This window comes from Idiotropiscis lumnitzeri, chromosome 9, assembly GCF_059441095.1.
Source record: "Idiotropiscis lumnitzeri isolate Australia: NSW breed Sydney's pygmy pipehorse chromosome 9, RoL_Ilum_1.0, whole genome shotgun sequence".
Lineage (NCBI taxonomy): Eukaryota > Metazoa > Chordata > Actinopteri > Syngnathiformes > Syngnathidae > Idiotropiscis > Idiotropiscis lumnitzeri.
In genome coordinates this window covers 17662043-17678116 of record NC_142399.1, presented here as the reverse complement: position 1 = coordinate 17678116, position 16074 = coordinate 17662043, and the positions used below count along the sequence as shown (strand labels likewise).

The 16074-nt window shown below is 39.9% G+C and overlaps 1 long non-coding RNA gene across 1 annotated transcript; it reads left to right on the top strand.

The window, feature by feature from the left end:
- Positions 1 to 5341: 5341 nt before the first annotated feature.
- LOC148330570 (uncharacterized) lies at positions 5342 to 14159 on the top strand. The gene is made up of 3 exons (XR_015845175.1): positions 5342 to 5401; positions 5592 to 5639; positions 13943 to 14159. It is a non-coding gene; the product is annotated as an uncharacterized LOC148330570 (long non-coding RNA).
- The last annotated feature ends 1915 nt before the right edge of the window (positions 14160 to 16074 follow it).

Sequence of the window (16074 nt, the reverse complement as noted above, 5' to 3'; positions counted from 1 at the left end):
TAGTTTGATAAACCATTGATGGGATAACAAAACTAACTTTTTGGTTACAGCATAAACCTTTTGACAATGAGATTTGAACAAAAAATGTGCAGCAACAAATCCTAAAAGAGCATGTTTCAATACAACCAGGCTTGCATTATTTAGGGTATGCTCTTCGGAAACTGATTTCAAGCACAATAACTTTTTTGTGATATCATATCTATGTATGATGTATACTGCCCCTTTGTGGCTAAGGTGCACACAAGGAGCAACACAATGCACATTGAATTAAAGTAAATTTAGTTTGTTACATTCTACTTTAATAGAATATCACTTTGTTTTTACATAGTACAGTGAACCCTCGGTTATCGCGGTTAATGGGGACCGAGACCACCCGCGAAAACTGAAAATCCGCGAAGTAGCGGCGCACCTTCAAAAATGCTTAAAAAAAAAAAGTGCGAAGTAGCGGCGCACCTTCAAAAATGCTTTAAAAAAAAAAAAAATGTATATATATATATATATATATATATACGGGTAGAGAGAGAGTGAAATTCATGTTATAACAAAAAAAAAAAGATTATTATTAAAACTTATTATTTTTTTATTCCCCAGCCATTATTTTTGTATTTATTCAATTACTTCTTTTTGTATTTATTTAATTACTTCGACTTTTACCTGCTGGTACGCCGTCCGGTGTGCCCTGTGAAATGAAAGGTGGCATTCTTCATTTATTTATTTATTCATTTATTCATTCATAACTGACAGCCTCGCGCTCCGCTCATGCCCGGGCGGAAGGTGTTCCTCTTCGGCTTAACTACCACGCATGCCGGCCGGATTCCTCCGGAGCTCTCGCACGGTCCCGAACGGAGCGAAATGTCGCCCCGCTAGTGCCCGGGCGGAAGTTGTTCCTCTTCGGCTTAACTGCCACGCACGCTGGCCGGAGCTCTGGTACGGTCCGAAACCGCGCGAAACGTCGCCCCAAATCGTGCCCGGGGGAACGTTCTCTTCTTCGTCCACTCTCCTCTTCGCCCACGCTCTTCTTCGGCGCACGCCGGCCGTCTAACCGCTCCAGCGCCCCGTCGTGCCGCTCGGCGAAACTACAATGCCCCCGAATATTTTTTAGACCCGCGAAGCACTGAACCCGCGAAAGGTGAACCGCGAAGTAGCGAGGGTTCACTGTATACATAGTTCTTATTTTCTTATGACAGAACATGTAATCAAAAATGTGTTCTTGTTTTTTGGCTTTGTAGGGCTTGAACTAAATAATGGCATTATTATTCATTTCAGTGGGGAAAGTTGATTTGGGATACGAGTTATTTGAGTTAATATTCTGGTCACGGATTCAGTGACTAGCGGCGGCACGGTGGCCGACTGGTTAGCATGGTGGCCTCACAGTGAGAGACAGCATCGGGCGTGGGTTCGATCCCGGCTCCGGCCATCCTGTGTGGGGTTTGCATGTTCTCCCTGTGCTTGCGTGGCATTTGGTACAAACTTTTAAGTAGCTGAGGTGTTCTGGGATGCCCAGTGGAAACATTTAGGGTAATCATTACAAATAATAATGCTAACAAATTAAGAGCTTGAGTTACATGGAGTTTGTGTACACAGAAGCGCAGTCATAGCTGTATCAGTAAGCTAACAGTTATTAGCTCGCTCTAGAAGCAAATAAACGCCTTACCATTTCCATAATTCTTGACTACTTGACATTTTAAGACATAGAGGTTAAGGCCATGATAACTTACCAGACATGAAATGAGAACCACAAACGCAGACATTCGTGATTATTTCCTCGGCCCAGCCCGTGCGTTAAACAGCCTATAACTGCAGGCTCCTTTGTGGTTTCCTGAAATTATTCTTGGAATTGAGAAAAAAATTAAACTCTTTTTCACACCGATTCATACAACTGCACTCACAACAGCAAAGCATGTTGATATTTGAAATAATTCAAAAACTATAAAAACTCCACGCAAAAAATCTTTACAGCCACACACACATGCATGTCTCTCAGCATTTTGAGCCAATGATGTGCGCACAGCTTTTGATGATGTACAACTAAAATGGGTCTATACATGCCATTGTCCCCTCCCACTTCAAATACAGCATTTTTCTTTTCTACTACCTTGCCAAAACTGCCCAGGATACCCTGCAGCAATCTATAATACAGCCACACGGCTAACCTCCAAAATACTGTCACACCACCCCTGTCTTCAAATCCCCTCAGTGGCTCTTGGCGTCCTAAGGGATTTGATTCAAAATACTCACAACCACTTACGAACTCTCTATGGACAGCTCCCCCCGACCGCCCCCGCACCCAATGTCACTGAACTAATCCGTCCGACTCATCTCATTATTGCTTATGGTCTTACATTCTAAATGTACCTCGTACCTGCCTAGACCGCTTGGTGTTCCATTGGAGTCAAGCGCTTTGTCGGTTACTTTACAACATCTTCCAGTAATTTTAATATATGATCAATTTTTGTCTTTTTAAACTATTTTTTTTATCCCACTTTTATTTTTTGCGCTTTGTTGTATTTATGTAATTCACTTTGTGGCTTTTGTCTGTGAAAGGTGCTACTGTCTATAAATATATTTAAAACATTTTTCAAGTTTTAGTAAAAACACACTTTGTCATCGATAACAAAGAAAGAACAAATTTATAGACGATAGGGCAAGTTCAGCGAGCCTGGAGCTCCTGTAAATATACAGGCTGTAAGCATTTAGTTTTCAGAATACCACTGCCTGAGAAATGGTGGAACATTTAGTTTGACTGGATGGACCTTCATCAAGTTTGACCAGGGGAATGTGCATATGTGCTCGTGCGTGTGGAAGTGTGAACCTCCTCCCTGTTGGTATCTAAATTAAACTGTCTTTATCTCCTCCAGAAAAAAAAAGGAAGCAAGGGGATGGGAAGTGCTGGGGAATGGGGGTGAAAATTAATTTGTTAGATCAAAAAAAATATTTAATTTTGCTTCACATCAAACAAACGTCTTCAAGACAGGGTGTACTGAGGCAGGCCCGCCTTTTTCTTCTTCTTACTCCACTTTTTCTTGATCTGCTTCCTCTTTTTCCCCCTTTAATTAAAAAAGCATTCTATTATTACAGCAGATGAAAAGGAAACATCTATTCAAACAGTGCCGTCGTACCAGACTACCACTAATCTTTCGGTAATTATTTTTTAATTGAATCTTTTGAACGCAAAAGCCCTGAGCAGATGCTTGCATTGCTGCAGTCCCACATTGCACACCACGGCATGCGTATGAGATGATGCCTGCTTCACCAAGAGCAAACGGTCAGGCATGGAATGGGGAGCAAGTCTCATTGGAAGGAGTAAAGGAAGGCATTGGATGGCAAAAGGGAAGAGGATTGGCAAATGGTGTCTATAAAGATGGAGAGTTTTGTCTGAATAAATCTTAGCAGCTCTTCTCAAAGGTCCAACGGACCTCTCCTTCTTAACCCTGCTACCTTGCAATCCGCCTGCCGTCTCTAGTTTGGATACCTACAACCGTCTTCAATATCTGCAGAGTGCTGATTCCAAGCCTTTAATGATCAGCCTAAAGGGATGGGTTTTTTTTTTTCTTTAGTTGTCGGGGGGGGTCCCAACACATGGACTGATGGCTAAACTTTCATGCATTTCGTCTCTCTGAAAGGACCTTAAAAACACCTTATTACCACAGAGCCCTCCATTTCACTGACATTTGATATGCCTCTATGTCTGAGCTAAGCATCCTGGATGATGTGTGTATAAAGTTTTCCCTCTGAGATGCCTTAGAAGTGCTTAAAAGAGGGAGATGCAAAGAGCGGCTTAAGGAGCAGGCAAATAGAAGCAGCTCTGAGAAAAAGACATCTTTAGCTTGGCTGTATGCAGTAGCATATTGGCTGTTAATCATGTTGAGTACCCGTCAAAGCGCACCCAAGCAGGTTAAATCACATTAATCGTACATGTGGATGTGAGTGTGAACGAGTGTGTCTGCATAAGGTAAAGTGTCGGACAAAGTAAGTGCAAGGAGGAGTTTGCTTAAACTGTGTGTTGGCTCGATTCTGTCACTGTGAGTGCAGCTTTGTGGACCCGTGCTGATCAAGCATCCCATAGTAGGAAATCTACAACTACAGAAATATTACAAGGTTGTACGTCAGGTGTTCGTACTTTTGTGCTTATGCTAGAACTATTTCATCACCTCTCCTGTGTCTGCTGATATTTATCTGAGATTACTGTGCCCAATGAAAAGGCGAATGAAAGAAATTCAAATTACTGCTGTTGCATTTCCAAATTATTGTAGCAGGTTTATACACACATACACGCACCTACACATCATGCAGCCTCATTTCCAAATGGAATAAATTCATTCACCCCAAAAATAAAATAACTAAATAAACACAGCACCCCATGATTACAAAATGTTTTCTTTTTAATGTTATTAAAACAAAGAAAATAAAACATGTAGGCCTACATACAAGTGATCACAGCCTTTGAGCAATACTTTTGTATACACCTTTTGGCAGAAACTGCACTTATAAGTTTTTTTAAAATTATTATTATTTTTTTTTTTATGTGATGCCACAAGCTTGGCACAACTATCTTTGGGCAGTTTCACTCATTCCTCCTTGCAGCATGTCTCAAGCGCCATTTGGTTGGATGGGGAGCATTGGTACACAGACTGTTTTAGATCTCTCCAGAAATCTTTAAATCAGATTCAACTCTGCGCTTTGGTTGGGCCATAAAAGAACATTCAGAGTTGTGCTGAAGCCACTCTTTTGATAACTTGGCTGTGTACTTGGGCTTGTTGTCCTGCTGAAAAACAAAACAACACCCAAATTGCAGCCAACTGTGCTCTGTGTTACAGGTTCTTCCTGGATGTCTCTGTACACGTGTACATAGATGCTTTCATCTTTACCTTATTCCAGTTCCTGTATGCATGATATTGGCCAGGTGATTAGGAATGCCTGGTTCTGCTGCCACAAACGATTATTTATCAAGTCACCCAATTAGATCATAAGTAAATCGAGGCATATCGTACAAGCAAGCAGGTGCTTGTATACAGCCATCATTCGCTCGCATATTGAATTATTTAAGGTATGTAAAATTAATAACAAAGACAATTAAGATGATAGTACACTCGAGTTAAACTTTGCCGCTTGCGCCAGCATTCCTGACATGTTTAAACATGGAGCTGTTTAAATTTAAGGTTTATATATCTATTTACTGATCTCCTCATTAAGGTAATTGATGTTCTGTAGACTATCCCAGCTGTCTTTGAGCACTTGTGTTTATATATGTATATATATATATATATATATATATATATATATATATGTAACGGAGTAAAATATATACATTGTTAAATTATGGCGGATGTGACGCAACGGCACACAATGTGGCATCTGCATCCCGCATGGCGTCAGTTAGAGCTACGAGGGTTGCAGAGTGGTAAGTCGCATCTCGTTGCTCGTCCAACAAATGCACGTTATTATTATGATTTGGTTCGTTTCTGTTGCTGAAGTGCGCCCAAGTAGTTCCGTTGATTGTCATGAGCCCACATCGATTCCTGTACTGTTATAAAAGTAATGTTTTGTCGACTTCTGTTAAATTGATTTGTAAACACTCGTTTGTTGTGCAGATTATCTCGAGCTGGTTGCGACTTCACTCTTGCCACATTGTGTTGCAGGTAATGTGATTCTCTTTTCTGTTTTATTGTATCTTGTTTTTAATGTCGTGTTTTTCATTTATTTGAATGTAGTTGCGCGAACCTGCAGTTAAGCGCTGCCGCCATTGGCGATGTGACGTAGTCACGTTCTGCTACGTGTCTTCTATGGTGTGATGCATTCAGGGTCACTCTGTAAATGAGAGCGTATATCTTCTTTTTCTTTTTCTTACTGTATATAGTCATAGAATTGTATTCCCAGGAAGGCTGGTTGTAATTGTATTCTAGTTAAAACACTATACGATCACACTTGTAATAAGGACTTTATTTAATTTTATAGAGTCAGATTTAATTTGTTTATGTTATCGGTCAGTTAGAGCTACGAGGGTTGCAGAGTGATTATCTCGAGCTGGTTGCGACTTCACTCTTGCTCTTGCCACATTGTGTTGCAGAATTAAATTAAAGAAACTATTCCAAAATCCACCTGAGTGTCCGTGGTGTATCGGAGCGACAGCGATGTGGTGCTGCAAATCGCCACAAAAGGAGTGGCCCGTCACATATATATATATATATATATATATATATATATATATATATATATATATATATATATATATATATATATATTAGGGCTGGGCGATATGACCTCAAATCAATATCGCGAGAAATCGAGCAATTTTACCTCGATAACGATAAATGCACGATTAATTCCCACGTGGACTAAAATCAAAATAAATGCAGGAATTGCATATTGACTGTTTTTTTTATTGACCAACTGGTACACTTTACTTTCAATGAAAAATAAAAGTACAAAAATCATTTGTATGAACATTCCAAATAGCTTGCTTTGCATGACTTGAACAATGTCACAAAGAAAAAGGGTACCTCTTGCAAAATCTTTTTCTGCAAATGGATTGCGCCAAGATGCTCTCATGATGTAAATAATGGCAAATAAAAAAATGCGAAATAAAATGAAAGAAAATGTCAATGCAAGCCAAATAAACAAATGGGCATTATCGGGGAAAATGTGCCGTCTCGAGTCCTCTGGTGCGCAGTCGCCACTTGTCGTCTATGTAATGCACAGTCAGGCTCAATCCGGGATCCATGTTGCGACCCAACCACAAGTCGGATGTAGATGCAAAATGCTTGACATGTCTAAGCTCCCGGCCCGATGTAGTCCATATCGGGAAATACGGCTTTCATGAAGCGTTTAAATCCTGTGCGCGCCACTGTAACTAGAGGAGCTTTATCTTTAGCTATGTGCTAGGCTATCGCGTCCACCTCTGAGACGTTCTCTCCTATGGTGTCGCCTCCGTTCATGGGCTGTTGTCACTTGTCGAACCTTGCTTCTCACTCTGAACTTTCAGCACAGCATGGTTGTGTTGTGGGTGGTGAAAAAGCTTCTGTATTTGAATCGCCAGCAACGAGAGCGACGTCTGTTTTCTTTCTCGATCAGACGGGTGGAGTCACGTGACTAGAGGCGCTGTAGCGGTCTTAAAGGGGCATGAACATTGCCGCAGACAAAAAAGGCTTTTCTTTTTTCTTTTTTTATTCACCGAATTTACCGACATGGGAAAAATGATTTCGGTCATTGTAATAAATTTCGGTAACGGTAAATTTTCGGTTTATCGCCCACCCCTAATATATATATATATATATATATTTATATGTATTTAGACACAAGATTCCAAGCTATTATCTGTGAGAAACATTCTTTAGCACTATGAATTAGTAAAATGTAAGAAGCGTTGTCATGTTGAGTTACTTTGAGTGCTGCTCTGTCCGAGTTCATAAATGCAACAATGTGTCTCAAGTGACCAGTGCTGCTCCTGTTCAATGTCAGCATTGTTTACACAGAAAGTGTGTTTTGGCTGTTAAAAAAAACTTCACTGACTAATACCTCTGTAATGCCTTCATTGTAGACCCTACAATATGTTAGCGTACCACAGCAGGACATCACGTTACACCAAACACGCAGGGTAACCTGTGTGTCCTAATCTAGCTTCCAGACATGACTGTCCTTCTGTCAGAAATGAAATCGAGCATCAGCCACAACGCGCTTCCATGAAAGGGAGGTTTTTGTCATTTTAATTATTTTTTCATGAACTGGTACGCAAGTCTGCATTTTTCGCATGGTGGAACCTGAACTCTCAAATTTCTTGAGATCATGATGAATTTGGAATCTGTCCAAATTTGTAAGAAAAAACTATCGGACAACACATGTTAAGCGTATGCCAACGAAAGCTCATTATAACTAAGAGAACAATAACATTTTTACTCTATTATCAATTCATTTTATTTCATTTATTGTCTACCAGATTAACTGCCAATGCTTCTGTCAAGGGGGCATTAGGTGGGCATCACACAGGCACGTCACCCTTTAGGTTTACACTCATATACATGAAAAGCATTCCTGTATACCCGCCCACAGGTGAGAGATGTTGTGCTCGTTCACCACCATCGTTGTCTACTGTTGGTGCGTTGAAGATGTGTGAACAGCAGAGTCAGCAGCAGGTGCTTCCATCTTAAATTCCATCAAATTTTATTGTGTCAGTAAAAATTATGCTTGGCTATTACAAGTTGTATAACCCTCGCCCATTACTACACACAGTCTAATAGTGGATTTAAAAACACAACAGGATATCCCATGAAAAAAAAGAATATTATATTATGTGGAGTAAAATGTTTTACTTTCCACTTCACAACACAGAACACATCAACCGCATATTACCAAGAAAACTGTGATTCTCACATGGTGATAATACCCATATAGTCAAATAGACAAATGATGTACATCTGCATGAATAATTGAAAAAGGTCAATCATAATGCAAGCATCATTAACAAGTCAGTAAATCTTTAGTTGACAGAATAACTTTGACAAGTTATCACACAGCAATAGATAAAAAAAAAATAGACAATAGTGTGACACAATACTACAAATGTTCATGAGCCCTCTCTGATAAACAAGCACGACCATAACATTAACCATTGTCTGTTCTGCTTCTCCTCACAAGGGTCGCGGGGGTGCTGGAGCCTATCCCAGCTAACTTTGGGCAGAAGGCAGGGTAAACTCTGATATGGTTGTCAAGCCAATCGCAGGGCAAACATAGACCATTCGCGCTCACACTCACACCTAGGGGCAATTTATAGTGTCCAATCGACCTGTCGTGCATGTTTTTGGAATGTGGGAGGAAACCGGAGTACTCGGAGGAAACCCACGCAGGCACGGGGAGAACATACAAACTCCGCATACGAAGGCCGTAGCCAGAATCGAACCCATGACCTCTACACTGTGAGGCCATCGTGCTAACCAGTCATCCACCATGCCGCCCCATGACAAAATTAGCAAAGAAAATACTGCATGAACCGAAAAATAAGCAAGGCAATATGTGTGACATTAGGTGTGACTTGAAAGCGTGTACAAAACTATAGACTAAACTATCTAACTTTTGTTACTGCAGAATGAAAGAAGGAACAAGGGGATGGTGGGGCAAATGTTAAGGAATTGTCTGGTCTCCTGATTGACAGATAAAGATAAAGATGTCCTTTATTAGTCCCACAATGGGGAAATTTGAACGCAGCAGTAAACAACCAATAGCTGTTTAAAAAATATCCACATACAGCTAGCTACCTTTTCATAAAAGTACAGGCTGGACCTTTCTTCCTCTTTTCTCCCACACGACTAGCACCGACCACCTTATGGCCACAGTTTGGGTCGGCCATCTCAATGGAGACATGGTGCATGGCTCACTCGGATGCAATGTCCCCTACCCCGGACGTGGTTGAAATTCTGACGGCGGTGGGATTTGAAATTCCTTCTGATGGAGGACTCTGACAGACATTCCCTGTAGACCTTCACATAATGTTGGTTCTGCCAAGGTGGACCAGCATCTTTCAAAAGTATCAGAGTCAACACACCACCTGGTGAGGATTCGTTGACGCCTTTGCTCCTGCTGCTTTTCCAAGACTCAACTGTAATGACCATCATCGAACTGACACCGTGGACTTCCTGGTGCCAAGTGCGCATCACACAAATCCTAATCACGTCCCCCAGTCATTGCCCACATGGACACTGAGGTCCCCCTGCAGGACAGGGCAGTTCCTTGCAGCATCCCTCCAAAAACAGTAAGCACTGTAATCTGCTGTTTAATGCATAGGTATAAACAACACTCAGGACAGGCCTCCTTCAACCCAAAGGCTGAGAAAGACTACCCTCTTTTCCAGCAGAATGAACAATGTATTAAGTGCATGTTTTCTCCATTTCCTGCTTTGTGCTCAGCGCGCCACCCTCGTCATATCTGTCCAATGGGAGCACCGATTGTCAATTTGTAAACACGTCAATTTGTAAACAGAACATATTAGGTTACCTGCAAAAAGTACAGAGTGAATACGAACCGCACCAAAAACAAAAAAGGACTCAATGGCTTTTCTGGTGTAAATACACCCTTAGATAAAAATAAATAAATAATAACATAAAAAAGGGAGCAATTCCTTATATTCACACTGGAAAATGGTTTGCAGGGTGTCAAATGCCATGTGCCAACATATTCTTCCACTATTGAGCAAAGTAGTTCAATCAAGTGACCCTAATGTATTAACCCAATTAACGGTGTAGTTAGTATTTATTGTTAGGTACTGTGCGTTAATGGGGATTGTGTCATAGCCAAAAAATGGCATATATCAAGGACGTAGTAAACCGCAAGCCTACTGTAATTTATAATTGCTAGAATATTCATGACAGCAACACAAGTAATGTGTGCATCAAAACGTACGTAATTAGTTCACTGCTATTGCTTCCATTTATCAATACTATGTTGATCAAATCCAGCTAATGACCAACAGAAGGTTATAAACCAGAGGCAAATAAACAATGAAGAAAATTGCAACTGGATTTTGAGATACTAAGGGACAGAGGAGGAGATTGGACCACAGAGGGACGACATAGAGAATGAGAGATCAACAATGCCATAAATAACCTTGGGGGAAGTCACCTGTCTTCCTGGAAGCGACAGCTCGTCAGGAAAATGAATGGGTTGTCACTGCTGCCTTGTGCCAATCGCTGAGGGCACTGAAGCTGGCACACAGATAGAAAAAAAAGATTGTCTTTCTCTTTATTGTCTTTGGTTCACTAACAGCTCTTTGAAAGCATGCATCCACTTAAGCAAAAATGACAAAATGAAGCGGAGGGGAGAGTGCACAAGCTCACAGATGCACACGCTCTCAAATGTACTTATTTACTGCTCAAACACATCTCAATCACGACGTCTGCCTTTCTATCCACATTTTCATCGGGCTTCAGGTGTGTTGCTTTGATTTTATCTTCTTGGTATTGGGTCCACATTGGACCCCTAGTGATAAAAAATGCTGCACCCGAGCAACATGGTTCTTTTTTTCTTTTGGTGTGTGACCAATGACATATTGTTATTTATTATTTAAATTATTTTAAAAAAGAGAGTTATTAATTGAGCAAATAGTTTCCACAAAGGATAGGGTTTCGAAAAAACTGTCTCCACTTCCACAAAAGTGTAAAATATTATGACTACTTAAACTCATTACTTCTTTTATCTGAGAGAAGTTTCTGTTTAGGTTAGAAATGTGACATGTGACACTCTGAAGAAGGCTAAAGACTGCCGCCGAACATGTCAGGTAAATAATAACAAAAAAAAAACAATAATAATATTTTTTAAAAAGTCTGAGATAAAAGAACTAACAAGTTTAATTATAAAAAAGAGACAGAATGAACTGTATTCAGTTAACATGACCTCTGTTATTATTAAAAAACATAGACACTCAAACATCTCAAAACTTCTTTAATTTTAGTCAAGGCTGAAGAGCAAAAACAAACAATTTGCACGTCCCCAAAAAATCCTCACTTTATGGATGAGTGACAATTCCGACAGTTGACCTTGAGTCTTGTTGCTTTGAATGCAAGTCTTCATACGCCAAATATCTTTCAGGTGCAATGTATAGTCTTCTTTTCTCACCTTGTGTTTCTCATTAAAACAGGTCCAACTTTTAGAAATGTCACTAAAAGAAACAACAAGACAAACCAAAACATGTTCACAGCTAATCCCATGATGCTCATTGGACAAAAGTCCTGTGATGTATGATTGCAGTGTGTGTGCCCATATAAAAGCATAAGTTATTAGTGGGACATCAGATGCATGGATATATGATCAAGTGATGTGTGTACATGCCATTTTAGGATTCATGGAATTCAAAGTACTCGCTTTGGGTGTGCATAGAGCTCGAGTTCACTTCACACATTCTAATGGTTTGAATGGTGGTCTTGCTGTATAAATGACCAGTGAACCACTGACGGTCAGTCCAGACTGTAGTCTGGCTTTTGTCCTTTGTCAGACAGTATAGCCTCAAACTCCCAGCCAAAACTGGTAAGTGGTGTAGAAAAGTGATGAAAGGATGAATTCAAAGTGTGGATAATTCTTTGGGGCAATCTGTACGTGCTTTAGATTAGCATTGAATAATAATCCAACAACCACAATTAACAGTTCTCTGTCGATAGATATAAATTAAAATCTAATTTTGAGGACCGAAACATGAATGCCGTTTTTTTTTTTTTAATTTAACTTTTTTTTTTGCACCATTTTTAATTGTAATGTTGCAAGACCAACATCTTTATTATAGATGAGTGTTTGATCATATCATCAAGAGTGTGTGCTTTTGTGCATGTGGGTAAGGTACTTGCTTTGTCAGTGAACAAGCCACCTTGCCTGAGAATCATGACTACAGCACAATTCCAGATATTCACATTAAAAAAAAAGTCATGGCTCTTTTCATATTGCGAGTGGCCCGCCAATTCATTTCAATTTCCTGCAGGGCCTGAGTGACTTCAGAGAGCAAGAAATCTATCTAAATCTCTATTTAGCCTCACGCTTACATCTTACCCCCAAAACTTGATATTTTGCAAAATATGACTATAGTGCATGTGAGTAATGCTGCCTGTCGAATTTATTTAATTTAAGAACTGCCTGGCCGTAACAGATTACAACCACTTCTTTCATATCAAAACCTTTGCCTGAAGTGGGTTCTCTGTGCAATTTACAGGACTACTTACGTCACAAAATAGACTCTAAATGCAAACAGCCATAACTGTATGAAGCCATTCTTTTTCTTTCTTTCTTTCTTTCTTTCTAGGTCCTTCATATTTCACACTAAGTAGCATTGTGCTTGGCTAAAAATGAAACCGAGAAATGGCTAAGAATGAGCAGCGCGAGGGAGTGGGGCTGGAAGAAAAGAGTGAAAATCAATAGTGAGGACATAGCTGGGGGTTTTCCATATTACATTTTGCATAGACGTCGGCTTTAATTTGCCTTTGATCTCAGTCCCAAGATGACTCACTGAAGCCATCTTCCACCGCCAATTGTGTGTGGGGGAAGGGTATCAAGGGGGGGAATGGAAGGAGTGGGCGGAGGGTTCAGGATGTAGAAAGAAGAGTTGTAAGGATAGGAGGAGGGAGGGTAGTCAACCACAGAGACGTGTTTGCCGGGCCAGGCCTTCGTCTCCTGTTTGTACTTTCTGCTGAGATGTCTGTTCTTGGACATGGCAATCTGGTGTGAACTTGAGACCAGCATCCACATTTTAAAATGTATACTCCCTCTGTGAAGCTGTGCAAGACTTAATATGGAGTCAGTAAAAATCTTCAATGTCAGCATTCTTCAATATTTTCTTTTATAAGAAAGCATACAGAAATGGGTTTATTACGGTGTAATATCAATGTACAATATTAAAAAAAAAAATTGTGATCCTTGATGTTTAAAATTCAACATTGACGCATGACGATTGAAACTGACGGGAGAATTAAGTACAGGTGTGTGGTCCCAGTAGCTCTTCTACTTCTCTTCCTGCTGACTTGGGGCCCCTGGCTCCTTAACTAAAGCCAACAATATTGAACGTGGGTCATAAACAGGACAGAGATTTTTATAATACAGAAAATTGGTGCTGTTGTTAAAGCCAGCGTTTTTCACCTTAGATAGCTGGTAAAGTATCTCCATTCTCCGCAGTACTTTGAAACAGTAATTCATGCCTTCATCACCTCTCGGCTGGATGACTGTAATGCACTTTATTTAGGAGTGAGACAATCCTCCTTTGAGCATCTCCAGTTGACCAAAATGCTGCTGCTCACCTCTTATCAGGTTCTCATAAAAAGGACCACATGCTCTGCTATACTCTGGCGTTGCTTCAGTTGCTAACTGTACATTTAAAGTTCTTTTTAAGATTCTATTTTGTTTTTAAATGTTTTAATGGGCTCTCCCCATCTTAACTCTCTAATCTCCCCCACCCTTACGCACCGGCCTGGTGCCTCAGGTCTGCCACCAGACGATAGAGGTACCGAGTACTAAAGCTCACAGGGGAAACAGCCTTTTCCGTTGCTGCTCTTTGGAATGACTTCCCAATGAACATAAGGCAAGCCCCCTCACTTACCATCTTTAAGTTGAGTTTAGAATTATGTGCAAAAAGCCTTCTTGTAATTGAAAAAAATATATATATTCAGTTATAGAGCAAAATGTATTGCTTTTGGAGCATTATATGTTATTTATTTAATTATACTGGTATGTTGAGCCTTACTGTACATTCCTTTTTGTGATGAACAGGTTAAATTTCTGTGGCTCCCTTTTTCAAATGGGACTTATGAGTCTGATTTACACGTATCTGTCATGTGCTTTTCATCCTCAAAAATGTAACTATTTGGCAGTACGACACTCGCACTTTGGGAACAGATGTTTCCAGCTAAGAATTTTCCACTGCTATTACCACCCATCACTGAAATGTAAAAGTCCTAAACTGTAATCCCACAATTAGTTGGCGTCAGGGGTAGTAACATAGCCTATAACAACATATGTGTAAATGGGACAACGGGAATGACAGAGCATCTGGTTCAACAAGGAGATACTACTGACACACCAATGCCAGAGGCGGGACAGAGGCATTTTGTGTCAGATAAAGATGCCAAAAAATATTAAATGCATTATAGAGGCAATTTTAAGGAGTACTGTTGCCAACCAGGATTCCACTGAAGCCTCATATTCTGAACTACATCAACACTCACCATTAGAAACCAGTCTGGGCGCTGAAGTGCTGAGAAATAATATATGAAGTTATACAAGTAATTAATAGATAGAGCTGTCTCAGAGAGAAAGGAGAGGAGGGGTATTTGTCATCTTTTCTCCACACAATGCAATTGTTCTCTGCAACATTCACTAGTCACTGTTATTAATGAGGTTGTCCCACAGAACATACATTTCAGCATGCTAGCTATTCCTGGAATTTTTCTAAATCATATAAAAATATCTTCTCTCACTGTTGTGCGCTGTCCATTGGAAAAAAAATATTAAAGGAGACTGAGTCAATTTAAAGTAATTCCCAGTTGTCTTAATGACATGACATGGTTTGTCAAAATATTGCAAAGATCCTTATTTTATTTTTGCCCACTTTGCACACGCTACGTTTGGTCTTTGGGTGAATTGTGTCTGTTTTTTAATAGTAATCAAGTATGGATTTTGTCACCATGGTGACCCGGGCTCAGGTAATGGTGGCAGCTCTTGCAAAAAATAGGCAGCTTGGATGAGCCTGTTATGTAAATTAACCACATTATTACGTCACAGCTTGCTGACTGACACATTTTTTTTTAGTAGGCACTATAGCATCTTGCAAAAGATTTAATTGGATATTTGATGGGAGAGAGGGCATTCCGGAGAGATTTGTATACAAACAATTAGAAAGTACATTTTCTATAATACGTCCACTTTAAAGACACCCACAGAGAGAAATACTGACTGAGGCAAATCATGTGATGAATATCCCATTGTGAAAGACTTAGTAAAAAGTATGCTTCCGCTGTCCTGTGACATTAATGACTTTTATTGGTTTGTTCAAACATCACCATTTTAAACCAACTTCACTGATGTCTGTTCCAAAAACAAACAAAAAAATGAGTTGAACTTTTAAGGTTTCTCAGTCATTTCCACATATCTTTCAACAGTTTCCCTTTGTTTTCTACAACATAAAGTTTACCTTTCCAACAGCAAAGGCAACAGTGCAGTTTTTTTCGCATATTCAGAGCTTTTATTGGCATTTGAATAAAACGCACTACACATGCAAAAACGTCTAGATCATGTGATTTGACATTCAACGTGTTCTGAAAAGAAAAGATATTTCAAATTTAAAACTACAAAGTTAAAGTGGCATATTCATATACTTCATGTTAATTTCCACCAATGTTGCATTTCTGTCAGAGTTCTGCCCCCACTAACAAGAAAAACTGTTAGACTGCCTCGACCCCCCTGCTACCGCCTAGTTTCTTCGTGTGGGTAGCAGAATTTGATATTATTTGAGGCTTATTCCTCATCATCCAGACTGTAAATATTGCACACTTCTTTTGCGGTGACCTAATGGGCATGTAACTTTATAGGCAAACATGTGAAGTGGTATTCCTCCCG